This window comes from Scomber japonicus, chromosome 23 (assembly GCF_027409825.1).
Source record: "Scomber japonicus isolate fScoJap1 chromosome 23, fScoJap1.pri, whole genome shotgun sequence".
NCBI lineage: Eukaryota > Metazoa > Chordata > Actinopteri > Scombriformes > Scombridae > Scomber > Scomber japonicus.
In genome coordinates this window covers 22,062,280-22,081,172 of record NC_070600.1, presented here as the reverse complement: position 1 = coordinate 22,081,172, position 18,893 = coordinate 22,062,280, and the positions used below count along the sequence as shown (strand labels likewise).

Here is an 18,893-nt window from a genome sequence, read left to right as displayed (position 1 = left end):
TTTACATGTTTCAAGGCTGAAGCTGTAATATATTTCATTTATAATATTATTTTATCAGAGTTTTGAAAAGAAAAGATACAGAAGAGAACACGAAGCTCCAAACTCCTACACGAGCTGACGTCTGTGTTAGTGAGGATAAATGTGTGAGGGTTTTATTTTGTCTGGTTCTCATTTCTCCTCCTTCATCTACGAGGGTTCAGGTTTCATTTAAGCTTCCTGTCGTCCTACCGGGTCAAATTGACCCCGTCTGTTTTGACTGTTCCTTCTTTCCTCCCTTCCTTCCTTCTTCCTTTCTTCCTTTCCTACCTTGCTCCTTTCCTTATTCCTTCCTTACTTCCTTCTTCCTCCCTTCCTTCCTTCTTTAGCTCCTTCGTTCCTCCCTCCTTTCCTTCCTTCTCCCTTCCTACCTCCCTCCTTTCCTTCTTCCTTTCTTCCTTTCCTACCTTCCTCCTTTCCTTATTCCTTCCTTACTTCCTTCCTCTGTCCTCCCTTCCTTCTTTCCTTCCTTCTCCCACCCACCTTCCTTTCCTACCTTCCTTCTACCTCCCTTCCTTCCTCCCTCCCTCCTTTCCTTCTTTCCTTCCTCTCTCCCTTCCTACCTTCCTCCCTCCTTTACTTCCTTCTCCTTTCCTACCTCCCTCCTTTCCTTCTTCCTTTCCTCCCTCCTTCCTTCGTTCCTTCTCCCTTCCTACCTCCCTCCTTTCCTTCTTCCTTTCTTCCTTCCCTCCCTCCTTCCTTCCTTCCTGCCATCCTTCCTCCCTCCTTTCCTACCTTCCTTCGTTCTTTCCTTCCTTCCCTCCCGCCTTCCTTCCTCCCTCCCTCCCTCCCTTCTTCCTCCTTTCCTTCTTTCATCCATCCTCCTTTCCTTCTTTCCTTCCTTCATTTTTTCCTTCCTTCCGTCCTTCATTCCTTCTTCCATCCATCCTCCTTTCTTCCCTACCTTCCTTCTCTCTCCTTTCCTACCTTCCTTCTTCCTCCCTTCCTTCCTTCCTCCTTCCTTCCTTCCTTGACTTGAGTTAAAAGGTTAGAGTTGTATTTTATCTCACACACACACACAAGCTTCTACAGCAGTGTGAGACTTTAAATGTTCCTGCTGCAGCATTAGAAGAAAATCACGCCGCTCATGTTTTCGTATTAAAGTTTCTCCCTTGGCAGCTGCTTCTGCGACATGACGGAGTTCAGACAGAAGGAGAAAAAGCGATATAATATAAGGAGAGAGAGAGAGAGAGAGAGAGAGAGAGAGAGAGAGAGAGAGAGAGAGAGAGAGAGGAGTGTGTGAAGTGTCAGTAATTGGCTGATATGTGAGAACAGTGTTTGTACAGCGAGAAGCAGAGAATTCATTTCTTTAAAAAACGGCCTAAAGCCTCCAATTAACCCCCTTAGCCCACCCCTCCTGCCTTACCACACACACACACACACACACACACACACACACACACACACACACACACACACACACACACACACACATAAAGGCACAAAAACACACACACACACAACCGATGCCGCCAAAATAAACAGCCAGTGGCATTCATGGGAACCTACAATGGTTTCTGACGAGAGCCAACGAGGGAGAAATGATACGAATACTGTGTGAAAAAGGGAGTGAAAGAGAAAGTATTTAAAAGAAAAACATGTTTTATTTTGTGAGGGGGGGAAAAAAAAGAAAGAAAGAAAAATAATGTATGTATGGAGATGAAAAGATTGGGTTTTAAAATAGAAAGTTGTGATCATGCTTCCTTACCTGTTCAATGTTCAGGCCGTGTTGGTCTCTGATTCTCTGATGACTTGAACCGCCTCGCTCTTCTAAAAGAAACACACACATAAAATAAAGAGTGAGTTAGATTAAAAACAATTCACTAAAAAACGACAACTTTTTAGCATCGAATTCCCTCTTAGTGTTTCCCTGTTGAGCTGTAGTGGAAGTATAGTAACAAAAAGAAGTCAAGGAAGGAAGGGAGGGAGGAAGGAAGGGAGGAAGGAAAGGAAGAAGGAATGGAGGAAGAAAGGGAGGAAGAAGGAAGGGAGGGAGGGAGGAAGGAAGGAATGATAGGAGGGAAGGGAGGAAGGGAGGGAGGGAGTAAGGTAGAAGAAAGGAAGGAAAGGAGGGAGAAAGGGAGGATGGGAGGAAAGGAAAGAAGGAAGGAGGGAGGGAGGAAAGAAGGAAGGGAGGAAGGAAGGAAGGAAGGGAGGAGATAAGGAAAGAAGGAGGGAAGGAGGAATGAAGGACAGAAGAAAGGAAGAAAGGGGGTTGGAGGAAGGAAAGAAGGAAGGGAGGAAGTGAGGAAACAAGGAACAATCAAAACAGACGGGGTCAATTTGACCCGGGAGGATGATACGAAGCATTTTTAGCATCAAATTCCCTCTTAGTGTTTCCTGTTGAGCTGTAGAGGAAGTATAGTAACAAAAAGAGGAACTTTAGCTCTAAAAAGACTGTAATGTTGAGATATATCTACTTTATTGGACTCATTTGGACGGCCATCAGCATCGACTGTATTACAGTATATGTAATCTGTACTTAACCATATACGTCTAATAAAGGTTGGAGATACCTTTTACATTAAAAAAAGAAGAAAGGTTTTTCCTCTCTGTAATCATTCCTCCTGTTCATACTGACTATTAAGAGACCTCCTTTAACCCTCCTGTTGTCCTCGAGTCAAGGAAGGAAAGGAGGAAGGAAAGGAGGAAGAAAGGGAGGAAGAAGGAAGGAAGGAAGGAAGGGAGGAAGAAGGAATGATAGGAGGGAGGAAGGGAGGAAAGGAAAGAAGGAAGGAACGGAGGGAGGGAGTAAGGTAGAAGAAAGGAAGGAAAGGAGGGAGAAAGGAAGGTAGAAGAAAGGAAGGAAAGGAGGGAGAAAGGAAGGATGTGAGGAAGGAAGGAAGGGAGGGAGGAAGGAAGGAAGGGAGGAAGAAGGAAGGAAAGGAGGGAGGAAGGAAGGGAGGGAGGGAGGAAGGAAGGGAGGGAAGGAAAGGAGGGAGAAAGGAAAGATGGAAGGTCATGGAGAGGAAAGAAAGAGACAAGGAGGGAGGGAGGAAAGAAGGAGGGAGGAAGAAAGAGAGAAGGAAAGAAGGAAGGAAGGAAGAAGGGAGAGAACTCTAAGGAGAGTTAGTGTTTCCTGTTGAGCTGTGGTGAAAGTATAACAAAAAGAGGAACTTTAGCTCTAAAAAGACTAACGTTGAAACAAATCTACTTTATTTGACTCATTTGGACGCTGAAGCTTCATATTAGCTTCAGATTCAACTTTTACATTTAAACACAGAAGAAGAGGAGTGTGGAGGAAGTTTTATTCCCTATAAAAACCAAAACCCTCTGCAGCAGGAACCTGATTAGTTCATCTGATATCTTGAAAAAAAAAACAAAAAAAAACACAGGCTGAACTTTTGCTGAAACTTGAGGGAGAAATCGATGACTGCCCCCCCCCCCCCCTCAGGAGGGGTTACACTCAAATTACAGGTCAACAAAAGGTGACATATTTGTGTTTTCTATTGTTGACTAAGATGTTTAGACTTTCCCCTGAAACTTCTTCTTCTTCTTCTTCTTCCCTCATGCACAAATATCTGAGCTGCCTACTTCATTGTTTTCTATTTATACTGAATGTTTATTCATTCAACTGATTGAAGCTTCATGTGTTTCTATTAATAGCTGCGAAGAGAGAGAGAGAGAAAGAGAGAGAGAGAGAGAGAGGGGGGGGGGGGGGAGAGAGAGAGAGAGAGCGAGAGAGAGAGAGAGAGAGAGAGAGGACGAGAAAGAGAGAGAGATGAAGAGAGAGAGAAAGAGAGAAAGAGAGAGAGCAGGCAAGCTGGGGAAGCCATTACTCTTCTCTTGATGGGGTGCGGGTGGGAGGGTGGGTGCGGGTGGGAGGGTGGGTGGGTGGGTAACAGGGTGGGAGGGTGGTAACAGGGTGGGACTTTAAAATATAAACAAGGCAATAAAAGTGTTGGCAGTGAGAATCTGGTGATGAAGTGTCTGGTTTGCTTTAAAGTGAAATGAGAGAAAGAATAAAAGAAAGATATGTTTTCTATTACGAGTTAAAGTTTAGACTCCTGGCTGTTGGTTTAAAACAGACTTGAAAAAAAAGTGTGAACTCATCCTTTAATCCACAGAATAATGCTGGATCAAAGTCCTACCTCCCTCCTTTCCTTCCTTCATCCCTCCTTTCCTACCTTCCTACATTCTTTCCTTCCTTTGTTCTTTCCTTCCTTCCTTCCCGCTTTCCTTCCTCCTTCCTTTCCTACCTTCCTTCTTTCCTCCGTCCTCCCTTTCTTCTTTCCTTCCTCCATCCCACCCTCCCTCCTTTCCTACCTTCCTTCTTCCTCCCTCCTTTCCTACCTTCTTTCTTCCTCCCTTCCTTCTTCCCTCCTTTCTTCCTTCCTTCTTTCCTTCCTCCCTCCCGCCTTCCTTATTCCCTCCTTTCCTTCTTTCTTTCTTCCTTCGTTCCTTCCTCTCTCCTTTCCTTCTTTCCTTCCTTCTTCCTCCCTCCTTTCCTACCTTCCTTCTTCCTCCCTCCTTTCCTACCTACCTTCTTCCTCCCTCCTTTTCTTCTTCCTTCCTCCCTCCCTCCCTCTCTCCTTTCCTACCTACCTTCTTTCTTCCTCCCTTCCTTCTTCCTTCCTCCCTCCCTCCCTCCCACCCTCCTTCCTTTCCTACCTTCCTTCTGCCTCCCTCCATTCCTCCCTTCCTTCTTCCTCCCTTCCTTCGTTCTTTCCTTCCTTCTTCCTCCCTTCCTTCCTTGACTGGAGGAAAAGGTTAGAGTTGTATTTTATCTCTCACACACACACACACACACAAGCTGAAATGAAATCCGGCCCAGCTGCGACAGAACCTGCTAGTCAGGAGATGAAAGTGAGAAGCAGCCTCATCGTCACAGCACTGGGAGGTTAATTAAGCTAAATCAATTTGAAGAAAGCCCTTCCTTCCTTCCTCCTTCCCTCCCTTCTTTCCTCCGTCCTCCCTTTCTTCTTTCCTTCCTCCCTCCCACCCTCCTTCCTTTCCTACCTTCCTTCTGCCTCCCTTCCTTCTTCCCTCCCTTCCTTTCCTCCCTTCCTTCCTTCCTCCCTCCTTTCCTTCCTTCCTTTGTTCTTTCCTTCCTTCCTCCCTCCTTTCCTACCTCCCTTCCTTCCTCCCTCCTTTCCTCCCTTCTTTCTTCCTCCCTTCCTTCTTCCCTCCTTTCTTTCTTCCTTCGTTCCTTCCTCCCTCCTTTCCTACCTTCCTTCTTCCTCCCTTCCTCCGTTCTTCCCTCCCTCCTTTCCTACCTTCCTTTGTTCTTTCCTTCCTCCCTCCATTCCTCCCTTCCTTCGTTCCTCCGTCCTCTCTTCCTTCCTTCCTCCCTCCTTTCCTACCTTCCTTCTTCCTCCCTCCTTTCCTACCTTCTTTCTTCCTCCCTTCCTTCCTTGACTGGAGGAAAAGGTTAGAGTTGTATTTTATCTCACACACACACACACAAGCTGAAATGAAATCCGGCCCAGCTGCGACAGAACCTGCTAGTCAGGAGATGAAAGTGAGAAGCAGCCTCACAGTCTCAGCACTGCGAGGTTAATTAAGCAAAATCAATTTGAAGAAAGCGCTAGAAATCTTGTATTATCTATCAGAGAGAAAAGCATATTACCGCCTGAAATAATAACAGAAAGCTGGAGTTCAGTCTGAGTTTAAATAGAGCCCTTCGTCAAGGCCCGAATTAAACTAAAGGCATTTTAATTTGTGATGTAAAAAAAAGAAAGAGGAGAAGAGAGTTTCAGTTTTTCTTCTCATAGTGATAACAATAATGCTTATACCAGACTCTAAAATAAAAGGGACTGAGAAGATAAAAGAAAAAAAAATCAATTTAGAAAGTAATCTTCATAATGAGACAACCAAACAGACTAAAAAGGGAAAAAAAAAAGCGGAGTTTATAATGAACAAAAGAGCAGCCGAGGCCCGAACGTCGCTGCAGAATGAGCTCACAGGTATCTTCATTTTCACTTCACACTGTTACAACTCAGATGCTCTCCTCTTCCTCTCTTCCTCTTCCTCTTCCTCTCCTGCAGAAAGTGAATCAGTAGCGAGCTGCCTTTCACTTTGCATTGAAACAAACAGCAAAAAAGCAGCTAGTGAGGCGAGACTCTGTGTGTGTGTGTGTGTGTGTGTGTGTGTGTGTGTGTGTGTGTGTGTGTGTGTGTGTGTGTGTGTGTGTGTGTGTGTGTGTGTGTGTATGTGTGGTGAAGTTTGTTTGGCAGCACTTCTAACAATGTTGAGGCCCTCGGTGCTATCCAACAGAATAGCCCAGTCTGTCTCCACTCTATCTCAAAGAACCATATGCTTCTGAATAGCACAGTCGACTGGTGTGTGTGTGTGTGTGTGTGTGTGTGTATGTGTGTGTGTGTGTGTGTGTGTGTGTGTGTGTGTGTGTGTCCATATGTTCAACCATCTAACATCCAACATCTAAACATCCAGATGGCGAAGCATCACTCGACACAATGTTTCCCTCAATCATCAGGAAGTAGCTTGAAAACCTGCTTTTTTTTTTTTTTTTTTTTTAAATAAGAAAAGACAATAAATATTCATCATTCAGGCTTTAGGGAGCGACAACGACGCTCACTAGACAATTACTCCGCAGTTACCATATTATGATAAGTGGAACAATAAAAGTTTTGACAACAAGCAGAGAAAATGATCTAAATAACCTAAAGGAAAGGATTAGATTCATGTAGAGGACAGATAATGTTAGGAATGAGATGAATCCACTTCTTCTTATTGGTGCGTTTGATTTTTACATGCAGATAGGTGTGAGCCATGACGCAGCGACGATTAGTGGAAGGGGTTCGTTCCCTGGCCTTTGGTTGGCTGCAGCCGGGAGGCCACCTGATATAAAAGGAGCCAACTGCTGCTCGGAAGCCAATAGTTTCGAATCTAGGCAGCACCATCTTGAAAATTTCAGGTGCATGCTGGGAAAAATAAAAACACGGATTCTACTTATATGGGCATGAGGCGGAACCATGAGCGGAGCGGGGAGGTTGCTATGGTTACGAGGGTTGGATCTCGAGGACATTGGTCAATCAACCTGTCAATCAGGACGTAGCCACGCCCTAATGCATACCCTGCTTTATCGTCACATATAAAATCAGGGAGGCCAAAATGTCCCAAATGAACATCATACTGCATTGAAGAAGGCTTTAAACTAGCGATTGAGACCATAAACACATTTTGAAAACGTTTACTGAGGTTAGAAATCAAGTGAGAAGTTGGTGAATTCTCCATTGACTTGTATAGAGACGGTCGCCCCCTGGTGCCCTTTTGATAGAATGCAGCTCTCAGTTACTTCCTGGTTGGCCTCATTTCAGAGGACAGGAACTCCCCGCCTGGGTTAAACAAACAATAAGTTCAAGTAGGGCTCGGTATCTGTGCTCGATACCTTAAAGTTATATAAGTAGTATTGAAACGTCTCCCATCAAATGACACCTGCAATCAATCCTACTTTAAGTTAGGGTTGAGTCCAGCACCAATCAGACTGTGTGAATAATGTTAAAACCTGCATATATATTTAACAGCAGATAAATTCCCAGCCACAATAGTTTCAATATCTCTCAGCTTCACAACTATTTGATTACAGATAGTTACGCAATACCAGACAATCAGATATCTCCCCCGTCTTCTGATCGTCTGGAGATTTCTAGATAAACTGCGGTAGGTAAAAAAAGCTACGGACACACCTTACTGGAAATTATACTCTCATCATATTGTCCTTCATTGTGAACTGCATGTCCAACACTTACGAGATATCTGATGAAAAACCTGCAAAAATAAGGACTTTCCCATAAGCCTTAGGTCTATTATAGTATATATATTTCATTTAACCTGTTTTAATCTCATAAATATTGGAGATCTCTTTTGCAGGAGAGACTTGGGCAAAATTTGGAGCTATATAAGAGAGAAAGAGAGAGAGAGAGAGAGAGAGAGAGAGGGGGGGGGGGAGAGAGAGAGAGAGAGAGAGAGAGAGAGAGAAGAGAGAGAGAGAGAGAGAGAGAGCGACAGAGAGAGAGGAGAAGAGAGAGAGAGAGAGCGGGGGAGAGAGAGGGAGAGAGAGAAAGAGAGAGAGAGAGAGAGAGAGAGCAACAGAGAGAGAGGAGAAGAGAGAGAAAGAGAGAGAGAGCGACAGAGAGAGAGGAGAAGAGAGAGAGAGAAAGAGAGAGAGAGCGACAGAGAGAGAGGAGAAGAGAGAGAGAGAGAGAGAGAGAGAGAAAGAGAGAGAGATAGGGGAGAGAGAGAGAGAGAGAGATAGAAGAGAGAGAGAGAGAGAGAGAGAGAGAGAGAGAGAGAGGAGAGAGAGGAGAGAGAGAGAGAGAGAGAGAGAGAGAGGGAGAGTTGCTAGGTTTGCTGTGCAAATATATATATATAGCATTGTGAAATGGTAATGATAACGCATATTTATTGCTCATATCTCAATAAATCTTTACATTATTGTCATTTCGATGTCTAAAAACAGTCGTCAGGTTTCCATACTGTATGAACAGTGAGATAATTAGCAAATGTTCTAGTTCAGCAAAGATTTTAAACGCCTGAGTCAAGATTACTGTACAGACAAAAGGAAAAAATGTAACTTTCATATAATTTTATAACTACAGAATGAACGACTAACAATTATTTCCATCATCAATTAATCTCTAGTTTATTTTCTCAGTTAATCAATTGCAGTGTTTCCCATATATGACTTTATTCATGGCGGCTCACCCCAAATAAAACTTTACCCGCCACAAATTGTTTTCTATTTTTAGAGCTGCAAACTCCGGTTCATTATATCCTAAACAGCACGCCTGCACCCGCACAGCTTTCTTACCCTGCAGTCCTGTCACGCTACACTAGAGAGGCGTGGACGCGTTATCTCTGCTGGAAAATGTAAACACTTAGAAGACGGGCAGTGCACCCGCATCGCTTTGTAAACTGTAAAAACGGCGTAAACTCTGAAATCTACAACGCTTTGTATGGAAGAACGTGCGAGATATCATGATGCATTCAAGTGCGCCTCAGAAACTCGGAAGATTTTTTTAAATGAGAAAGTTTCTTTTCTGTTTTTTGACTTTTACAGCAGCTTTTTTAAATAATTAGATGCTAAAATCATAAAACAAGGTTCCCATTCATTTCTATATCTGCATATTTTTTTAAATTGCATCCAAAAAGTCCATTAAAAAGTAACAGGAAGCAGATTGTTTCCCAGCAACACTTCAAGTATTACAGTAAAGGTACTGCAGTATTATGAGTGATGTAGTATGCAGTATTACAGTAAAAGTACTGCAGTATTATAGTGATGTAGTATGCAGTATTACAGTAAAGGTACTGCAGTATTATAGTGATGTAGTATGCAGTATTACAGTAAAAGTAGTGATATATTATTATATATGACATCATTATATTATTAATAGTGAAGCATCAGTGTTAGAGCAGCATGTTACTGTTGTAGCTGCTGGAGGTGGAGCTAGTTTACACTACTTTATACACAGTTAGCTAGTTTAGACTACTTTATACACAGTTAGCTAGTTTAGACTACTTTATATACAGTTAGCTAGTTTAGACTACTTTATATACAGTTAGCTAGTTTATACTACTTTATATACAGTTAGCTAGTTTATACTACTTTATATACAGTTAGCTAGTTTATACTACTTTATACACAGTTAGCTAGTTTATACTACTTTATACACAGTTAGCTAGTTTATACTACTTTATATACAGTTAGCTAGTTTACACTACTTTATATACAGTTAGCTAGTTTACACTACTTTATATACAGTTAGCTAGTTTATACTACTTTATATACAGTTAGCTAGTTTACACTACTTTATATACAGTTAGCTAGTTTACACTACTTTATATACAGTTAGCTAGTTTACACTACTTTATATACAGTTAGCTAGTTTACACTACTTTATATACAGTTAGCTAGTTTATACAGTTAGCTAGTTTACACTACTTTATATACTGTTAGCTAGTTTATACTACTTTATATACAGTTAGCTAGTTTATACTACTTTATATACAGTTAGCTAGTTTATTCTACTTTATATACAGTTAGCTAGTTTATACTACTTTATATACAGTTAGCTAGTTTACACTACTTTATATACAGTTAGCTAGTTTATACTACTTTATATACAGTTAGCTAGTTTATACTACTTTATATACAGTTAGCTAGCTTACACTACTTTATATACAGTTAGCTAGTTTACACTACTTTACATACAGTTAGCTAGTTTATACTACTTTATATACAGTTAGCTAGTTTACGCTACTTTATGTACAGTTACCTAGTTTACACTACTTTATATACAGTTAGCTAGTTTACACTACTTTATATACAGTTACCTAGTTTACACTACTTTATATACAGTTAGCTAGTTTACGCTACTTTATATACAGTTAGCTAGTTTACTACTTTATATACAGTTAGCTAGTTTATACTACTTTATATACGGTTAGCTAGTTTATACTACTTTATATACAGTTAGCTAGTTTACACTACTTTATATACAGTTAGCTAGTTTACACTACTTTATATACAGTTAGCTAGTTTACACTACTTTATATACAGTTAGCTAGTTTATACTACTTTATATACAGTTAGCTAGTTTATACTACTTTATATACAGTTAGCTAGTTTATACTACTTTATATACAGTTAGCTAGTTTATACTACTTTATATACAGTTAGCTAGTTTATACTACTTTATACACAGTTAGCTAGTTTATACTACTTTATACACAGTTAGCTAGTTTAGACTACTTTATATACAGTTAGCTAGTTTACACTACTTTATATACAGTTAGCTAGTTTACACAAAGTCCTTCTAAGGCAAGTCATCTCACTCGGCGGCAAAATTGGCCACGCCTCCGGGCAGCTATTTGGCCATAGGAAGACCAACCGGCTATCTAAATGAATAGGGAGAGAGCTGTATCTCCATTTTCCGAGGTGTAAGGGACATAAAAAACATATGTTTTGAAATCACGATGAAAATCAAACTATAATTGCTGAAAGGGTTTGATGGTTTGGTATCAAATTAACGTTTTAAAAGCCTTTTTCCTTACAGGCATCTTGGACTGCGCATGCGCAATACTTCACGACAGTCTTCATTTACGGCAGGCACTGACAGCAAGACGTCATCTTACGCTCACAGCAGAGACAGGAGTTTGCTCACAGTCAACTTTCCCAGATCATGCCACAATTTTGGATAAAGCATTACAAAATATATGTACACAAAGTAGTATAAACTGCTGATCATGTGTTTTAAAATATCGCTGTTGAAAATGACTTCCAAGTGTCGCAAAAACGTGACCGCGTAGGACCAGCAAAATGATTGGAGCAACGGCACCAGAAGAGGCGGGACATGTGCAAACACCGGCCATCTTGGCGTTACGTAGTTTCCCTATGCATTTCAATGGGAGTGATATGTCTCCTCTTATTATAATGTCTCTGGTTTACACTACTTTATATACAGTTAGCTAGTTTATACTACTTTATATACAGTTAGCTAGTTTATACTACTTTATATACAGTTAGCTAGTTTATGCTACTTTATATACAGTTAGCTAGTTTATACTACTTTATATACAGTTAGCTAGTTTACACTACTTTATATACAGTTAGCTAGTTTACACTACTTTATATACAGTTAGCTAGTTTACACTACTTTATATACAGTTAGCTAGTTTACACTACTTTATATACAGTTAGCTAGTTTATACAGTTAGCTAGTTTACACTACTTTATATACTGTTAGCTAGTTTATACTACTTTATATACAGTTAGCTAGTTTATACAGTTAGCTAGTTTACACTACTTTATATACAGTTAGCTAGTTTATACAGTTAGCTAGTTTACACTACTTTATATACAGTTAGCTAGTTTATACAGTTAGCTAGTTTACACTACTTTATATACAGTTAGCTAGTTTATACTACTTTATATACAGTTAGCTAGTTTATGCTACTTTATATACAGTTAGCTAGTTTATACTACTTTATATACAGTTAGCTAGTTTACACTACTTTATATACAGTTAGCTAGTTTACACTACTTTATATACAGTTAGCTAGTTTACACTACTTTATATACAGTTAGCTAGTTTACACTACTTTATATACAGTTAGCTAGTTTATACAGTTAGCTAGTTTACACTACTTTATATACTGTTAGCTAGTTTATACTACTTTATATACAGTTAGCTAGTTTATACTACTTTATATACAGTTAGCTAGTTTATTCTACTTTATATACAGTTAGCTAGTTTATACTACTTTATATACAGTTAGCTAGTTTACACTACTTTATATACAGTTAGCTAGTTTATACTACTTTATATACAGTTAGCTAGTTTATACTACTTTATATACAGTTAGCTAGCTTACACTACTTTATATACAGTTAGCTAGTTTACACTACTTTACATACAGTTAGCTAGTTTATACTACTTTATATACAGTTAGCTAGCTTACACTACTTTATATACAGTTAGCTAGTTTACACTACTTTATATACAGTTACCTAGTTTACACTACTTTATATACAGTTAGCTAGTTTACGCTACTTTATATACAGTTAGCTAGTTTACTACTTTATATACAGTTAGCTAGTTTATACTACTTTATATACGGTTAGCTAGTTTATACTACTTTATATACAGTTAGCTAGTTTATACTACTTTATACACAGTTAGCTAGTTTAGACTACTTTATATACAGTTAGCTAGTTTACACTACTTTATATACAGTTAGCTAGTTTATACTACTTTATATACAGTTAGCTAGTTTATACTACTTTATATACAGTTAGCTAGTTTATACTACTTTATATACAGTTAGCTAGTTTATACTACTTTATATACGGTTAGCTAGTTTATACTACTTTATATACAGTTAGCTAGTTTATGCTACTTTATATACAGTTAGCTAGTTTATACTACTTTATATACAGTTAGCTAGTTTACACTACTTTATATACAGTTAGCTAGTTTACACTACTTTATATACAGTTAGCTAGTTTACACAAAGTCCTTCTAAGGCAAGTCATCTCACTCGGCGGCAAAATTGGCCACGCCTCCGGGCAGCTATTTGGCCATAGGAAGACCAACCGGCTATCTAAATGAATAGGGAGAGAGCTGTATCTCCATTTTCCGAGGTGTAAGGGACATAAAAAACATATGTTTTGAAATCACGATGAAAATCAAACTATAATTGCTGAAAGGGTTTGATGGTTTGGTATCAAATTAACGTTTTAAAAGCCTTTTTCCTTACAGGCATCTTGGACTGCGCATGCGCAATACTTCACGACAGTCTTCATTTACGGCAGGCACTGACAGCAAGACGTCATCTTACGCTCACAGCAGAGACAGGAGTTTGCTCACAGTCAACTTTCCCAGATCATGCCACAATTTTGGATAAAGCATTACAAAATATATGTACACAAAGTAGTATAAACTGCTGATCATGTGTTTTAAAATATCGCTGTTGAAAATGACTTCCAAGTGTCGCAAAAACGTGACCGCGTAGGACCAGCAAAATGATTGGAGCAACGGCACCAGAAGAGGCGGGACATGTGCAAACACCGGCCATCTTGGCGTTACGTAGTTTCCCTATGCATTTCAATGGGAGTGATATGTCTCCTCTTATTATAATGTCTCTGGTTTACACTACTTTATATACAGTTAGCTAGTTTATACTACTTTATATACAGTTAGCTAGTTTATACTACTTTATATACAGTTAGCTAGTTTATGCTACTTTATATACAGTTAGCTAGTTTATACTACTTTATATACAGTTAGCTAGTTTACACTACTTTATATACAGTTAGCTAGTTTACACTACTTTATATACAGTTAGCTAGTTTACACTACTTTATATACAGTTAGCTAGTTTACACTACTTTATATACAGTTAGCTAGTTTATACAGTTAGCTAGTTTACACTACTTTATATACTGTTAGCTAGTTTATACTACTTTATATACAGTTAGCTAGTTTATACTACTTTATATACAGTTAGCTAGTTTATTCTACTTTATATACAGTTAGCTAGTTTATACTACTTTATATACAGTTAGCTAGTTTACACTACTTTATATACAGTTAGCTAGTTTATACTACTTTATATACAGTTAGCTAGTTTATACTACTTTATATACAGTTAGCTAGCTTACACTACTTTATATACAGTTAGCTAGTTTACACTACTTTACATACAGTTAGCTAGTTTATACTACTTTATATACAGTTAGCTAGTTTACGCTACTTTATGTACAGTTACCTAGTTTACACTACTTTATATACAGTTAGCTAGTTTACGCTACTTTATATACAGTTAGCTAGTTTACTACTTTATATACAGTTAGCTAGTTTATACTACTTTATATACAGTTAGCTAGTTTACACTACTTTATATACAGTTACCTAGTTTACACTACTTTATATACAGTTAGCTAGTTTACGCTACTTTATATACAGTTAGCTAGTTTACTACTTTATATACAGTTAGCTAGTTTATACTACTTTATATACGGTTAGCTAGTTTATACTACTTTATATACAGTTAGCTAGTTTATACTACTTTATACACAGTTAGCTAGTTTAGACTACTTTATATACAGTTAGCTAGTTTACACTACTTTATATACAGTTAGCTAGTTTATACTACTTTATATACAGTTAGCTAGTTTATACTACTTTATATACAGTTAGCTAGTTTATACTACTTTATATACAGTTAGCTAGTTTATACTACTTTATATACGGTTAGCTAGTTTATACTACTTTATATACAGTTAGCTAGTTTATACTACTTTATATACAGTTAGCTAATTTATACTACTTTATACACAGTTAGCTAGTTTAGACTACTTTATATACGGTTAGCTAGTTTACACTACTTTATATACAGTTAGCTAGTTTATACTATTTTATATACAGTTAGCTAGTTTATACTACTTTATATACAGTTAGCTAGTTTATACTACTTTATATACGGTTAGCTAGTTTATACTACTTTATATACGGTTAGCTAGTTTAGTCCAGTGTTTCATCTTTAATGTGTTGTATGTTATATTTTCCATTGTGTTAAATCTTCATCTGAAAACTAACTAAAGCTGTCAAATAAAGTATAATATTTTCCTCTGAAATGTAGAAAGCAGCACCACGTGGAACTGACGCAGGCTAATTTTGACTGCCCTGTTTTCTCCTCATGTGAGCCCTTGAAGGACAGTGAAGTGGACCTCAAAATACATGAAACATTTCCCTGCGTTTATTACATTTTCAGAGGGTTATTGTGCATTCTTCTCTCCAGCTCAGCCTGCACTGACCTCTCCCTCTCTCTCCCTCTCTCTGCCTCTGTCGTTTTCACTCTCCTTCACTTCAATATCACTCAGAAAATAAATAAAAAAAGATCCAGTAAATGCCAGAAAGACTGAGATGAATAGTATTTTCATTTAAATAAACCCTTTTTCTATCATATAGTGCATTAGTTATAATTCATATTAGTGGCAGCAGTGCTATGAAGGATGTCTGGCTGAGTTTACTGTATATAAACCCGAGGCAGACAGAGGACAGACACACACAGCAGGTCCAGATTGTAGGCAGAGACGCCCTCTGCTCTGCGTCTGACCTCTAAGCCAAGCTGTATACACACACACTGTCTTTGTCTGATACACACACACACACACACACGAAAACACACACGAAAAAATACACACTATGAGTCATGTGTCATGTGCCAAGAAGGACAGTCGAACAATGGCAGCCACGTTTCAAAGACAGCCAAACACATTTTCGTCTTATAAACACACACACAGACACACACACACACACACACACACACACACAGACACACACACACACACATAATTGAAGTTCATTCCCAGTGTTTCCTGTTTGTGCAATAACGTGTGCGGACAGAAGCCCAGAGGGTTTCCAACTTAATTCGATGCCAATTTTTAACCAATTTTTTTCAGAATAGCTGCAAAAGAAAGTTTAAATTGATGCATTAAACTGTTGCTGAAGGGTCACATACAGCCCAAGGAAGGAAGGGAAGAAGGAAGGAAGGAAGGAAAGAAGGAAGGAAGGGAAGAAGGAAGGAAGGAAGGAAGGAAGGAAGGAAGGGAAGAAGGACAGATAGAAGGAAGGAAAACAGGGGGCCGGATTAGACCCCTCGGCGGGCCGGTTTTGGCCCATGGGCCGTATGTTTGACACCTCTGATCTAAAACTTATATAACAAATATGTTGTTTTGTTCTTGTTATTATTATTTGTCATTATTATTTTTAATATTATTATTAATTTATTGTATTTTAATTATTATTATTAATTTATTTTATTTTAATTATGATTATTATGATTACTATTATTATTATTATTATTATTATTAATAATAATTCATTTTATTTTAATTATTATTATTAATTTATTTTATTTTAATTATTATTATTTTAATTATTAGTATTATTATTATTATTATTAATTGTAATTATTTTATTATTATTATTGATAAACCGACATATTATTATTTTATTATTATCATCATTATTATTAATTTTAATTTTAATTATTTTAATATTATTATTGATAAACCGACTTCTATCATTATTATTATTTCACTACTATCATTACTATGATTGATAAACCAGCCTCTCTACCTCAGCCATGTGTTGGTTTTATTTAGAGGTATATTTTTTATTACTCAGGATTTGTTTTGTGTGAGCAGAGAGAATAAATACTAGTGGATATAAACCCGCCTACACACTGGGAACAAGACAGCCGAGGTTTACTGAGTAACAAACTAGAAATAAAATGATGTAATTTGTTATAAAACACCAGAGGACGGACGAACCTCTGTCCTGAGGAGCTAACAGCTGTGAGCTCGGCTTCATGCATCCTGTTACTATTTAACTTAAACCTTTAACCCTTTATTGGGCAAATAATTATATTTGGTAACTTCTGTAAATATCCCAAAATATCCTTCCTTCCTTCCTTTCTTCCTTCTTTCCTTCCTTTACTTCCTCTTTTCCTTTCTCCCTCCCTCGTTCCTTATTTCCTCTGTCCTTCCTTCCTTCCTTTCCTTCCTTCCTCTGTCCTTCCTTCCTTCCTTTCCTTCCTTCCATCTGTCCTTCCTCCCTCCCTCCTTCTCTCCTCCCTTCCTTCTTTCCTTCCTCCGTCCTTGCTTCCTTCCTTTCCTTACTTCCATCTGTTCTTCCTCCCTCCCTCCTTCTCTCCTCCCTTCCTTCTTTCCTTCCTCCATCCCCCTTTCTTCTTCCTTCCTTCCTTCTTTCCTCCCTTCCTCACTCCCTCCTTCTCTCCTCCCTTCCTTCCTCCATCCCCCTTTCTCCTTCCTTCCTTCTTTCCTCCCTCCCTCCTTCTCTCTTTCTTTCCTCCCCCTACCTTCCTTCCTTCCTTCCTTCTTTCCTCCGTCCTTCCTTCCTTCCTTTCCTTCCTCCCTCCCTTCCTTCCTTCCTTCCTTTCAATGAGTGTCCTATAAAGGGTTAAAAGTAACTAAATCATGTGTGCGGCTGTGTGCAGACAGTCAGGTTTAATAAAGAAACTTTCAATATCTTCATTTTTAAATCATCGCTAACATCGTGTGAACCTTCACAAGCTCGATCACAGGTCAAAGGTCACAGATACGGAGAGCCAAACATCTGATTTCTCCACAGAAAGCCGACAAATCGGATTTTTTCACAGAGTTGCAGAAATATTCAAAGACTTCTGCGTTAAAAACAGAACTCACGTCTCTATATATAAATCACATCACATGAAACTATAAGCTGCTTTCCCACACTCTCTCTCTCTCTCACACACACACACACACACACACACACACACACACACACACAGAGACACACACACACACACACACAGAGAGAGAGACACACACACACACACACACAGAGAGAGAGAGAGAGAGAGAGAGACACACACACACACACACACACACACACACACATAGAGAGAGAGAGAGACACACACACACACATACACACACACACACACACCTTCCTTCCTTCCTTCCTAACTTCCTTTTTAGGATGGAAGGGAGGGAGGAAGAAGGAAAGAAAGGAAGGAGGAAGAAGGAAGGAAAGGAGGGAGGGAAGGAAGGAAGGAAGTAAGGGAGGGAAGAAGGAAGAAAGAAGGAAGGAAGGAAAGGAGGGAGGGAAGAAGGGAGGAAGGTGGGGGGGAAGAGAGAGAAGGAGGGAGGGAGGAAAGAAGTAAAGGAGAAAGGAAGGAGGGAATGAAGGAAGGAAGGATGGAAGGAAAGAAGGAAGGAAGGAAAGGAAGGAAGGAAGGACAGATGGAAGGAAGGAAGGAGGGAAGGACGAAGGAAGGAAGGAGGGAAGGAAGGAAGGAAAAGAGAAAGGAAGGATAGAAGGACTTACATTTGATTTAAAAGCTTTTTTAACTGAGATTTTGGGGACGTGATGTAAGTAGGTGTCCTTTTCTTTTCTTTTTTTTTTCTTTTACAGAAGAGATTGCAAAATGAGCGGCGGTCAAACAAGAGGGGAAAGGATTGTAAATAACGTGCCAGATTAACCCTATAATCAGCGGTGAATGAAAGATGTTGGAACAATAGAAGGAAAAGAGGATAATTTGAAGAAGTAGAGAAAGACAAAAAAAACAAACAGAAAAGGACAAAAAAAAGTTAAATAAAAAGAATGAAATCAGAATAAAAGAAGATAAAAATAGAGATGAAATGAGCTGTTCCCTCCAAAAAAAGAAAAAAGAGAATGAACGTTAAAACGATGACAGAGGAAAAAAGGAAGGATGGAAGGAAGGAAGGAAAGAAGGGGGATGGAGGAAGGAAGGAAAGGAGGATAGAAGGGAGGAAGAAGGAAGGAAAGGAGGAAGGATGGAAGGGAGGGAGGAAGAAGGAAAGAAAGGAGGGAGGAAGAAGG

At 38.8% G+C, this 18,893-nt stretch overlaps 1 long non-coding RNA gene across 1 annotated transcript in view; it reads right to left on the bottom strand.

Annotated features, from left to right (window-relative positions):
• Nucleotides 1-1,746: 1,746 nt before the first annotated feature.
• The window catches only part of LOC128385190 (uncharacterized), a 141,515-nt gene continuing 124,368 nt past the window's right edge, over nt 1,747-18,893 (bottom strand). The window contains exon 3 of the long non-coding RNA XR_008324650.1: nt 1,747-1,806. This is a non-coding gene — a long non-coding RNA (uncharacterized LOC128385190). The remainder of the gene's footprint in view (nt 1,807-18,893) is intronic.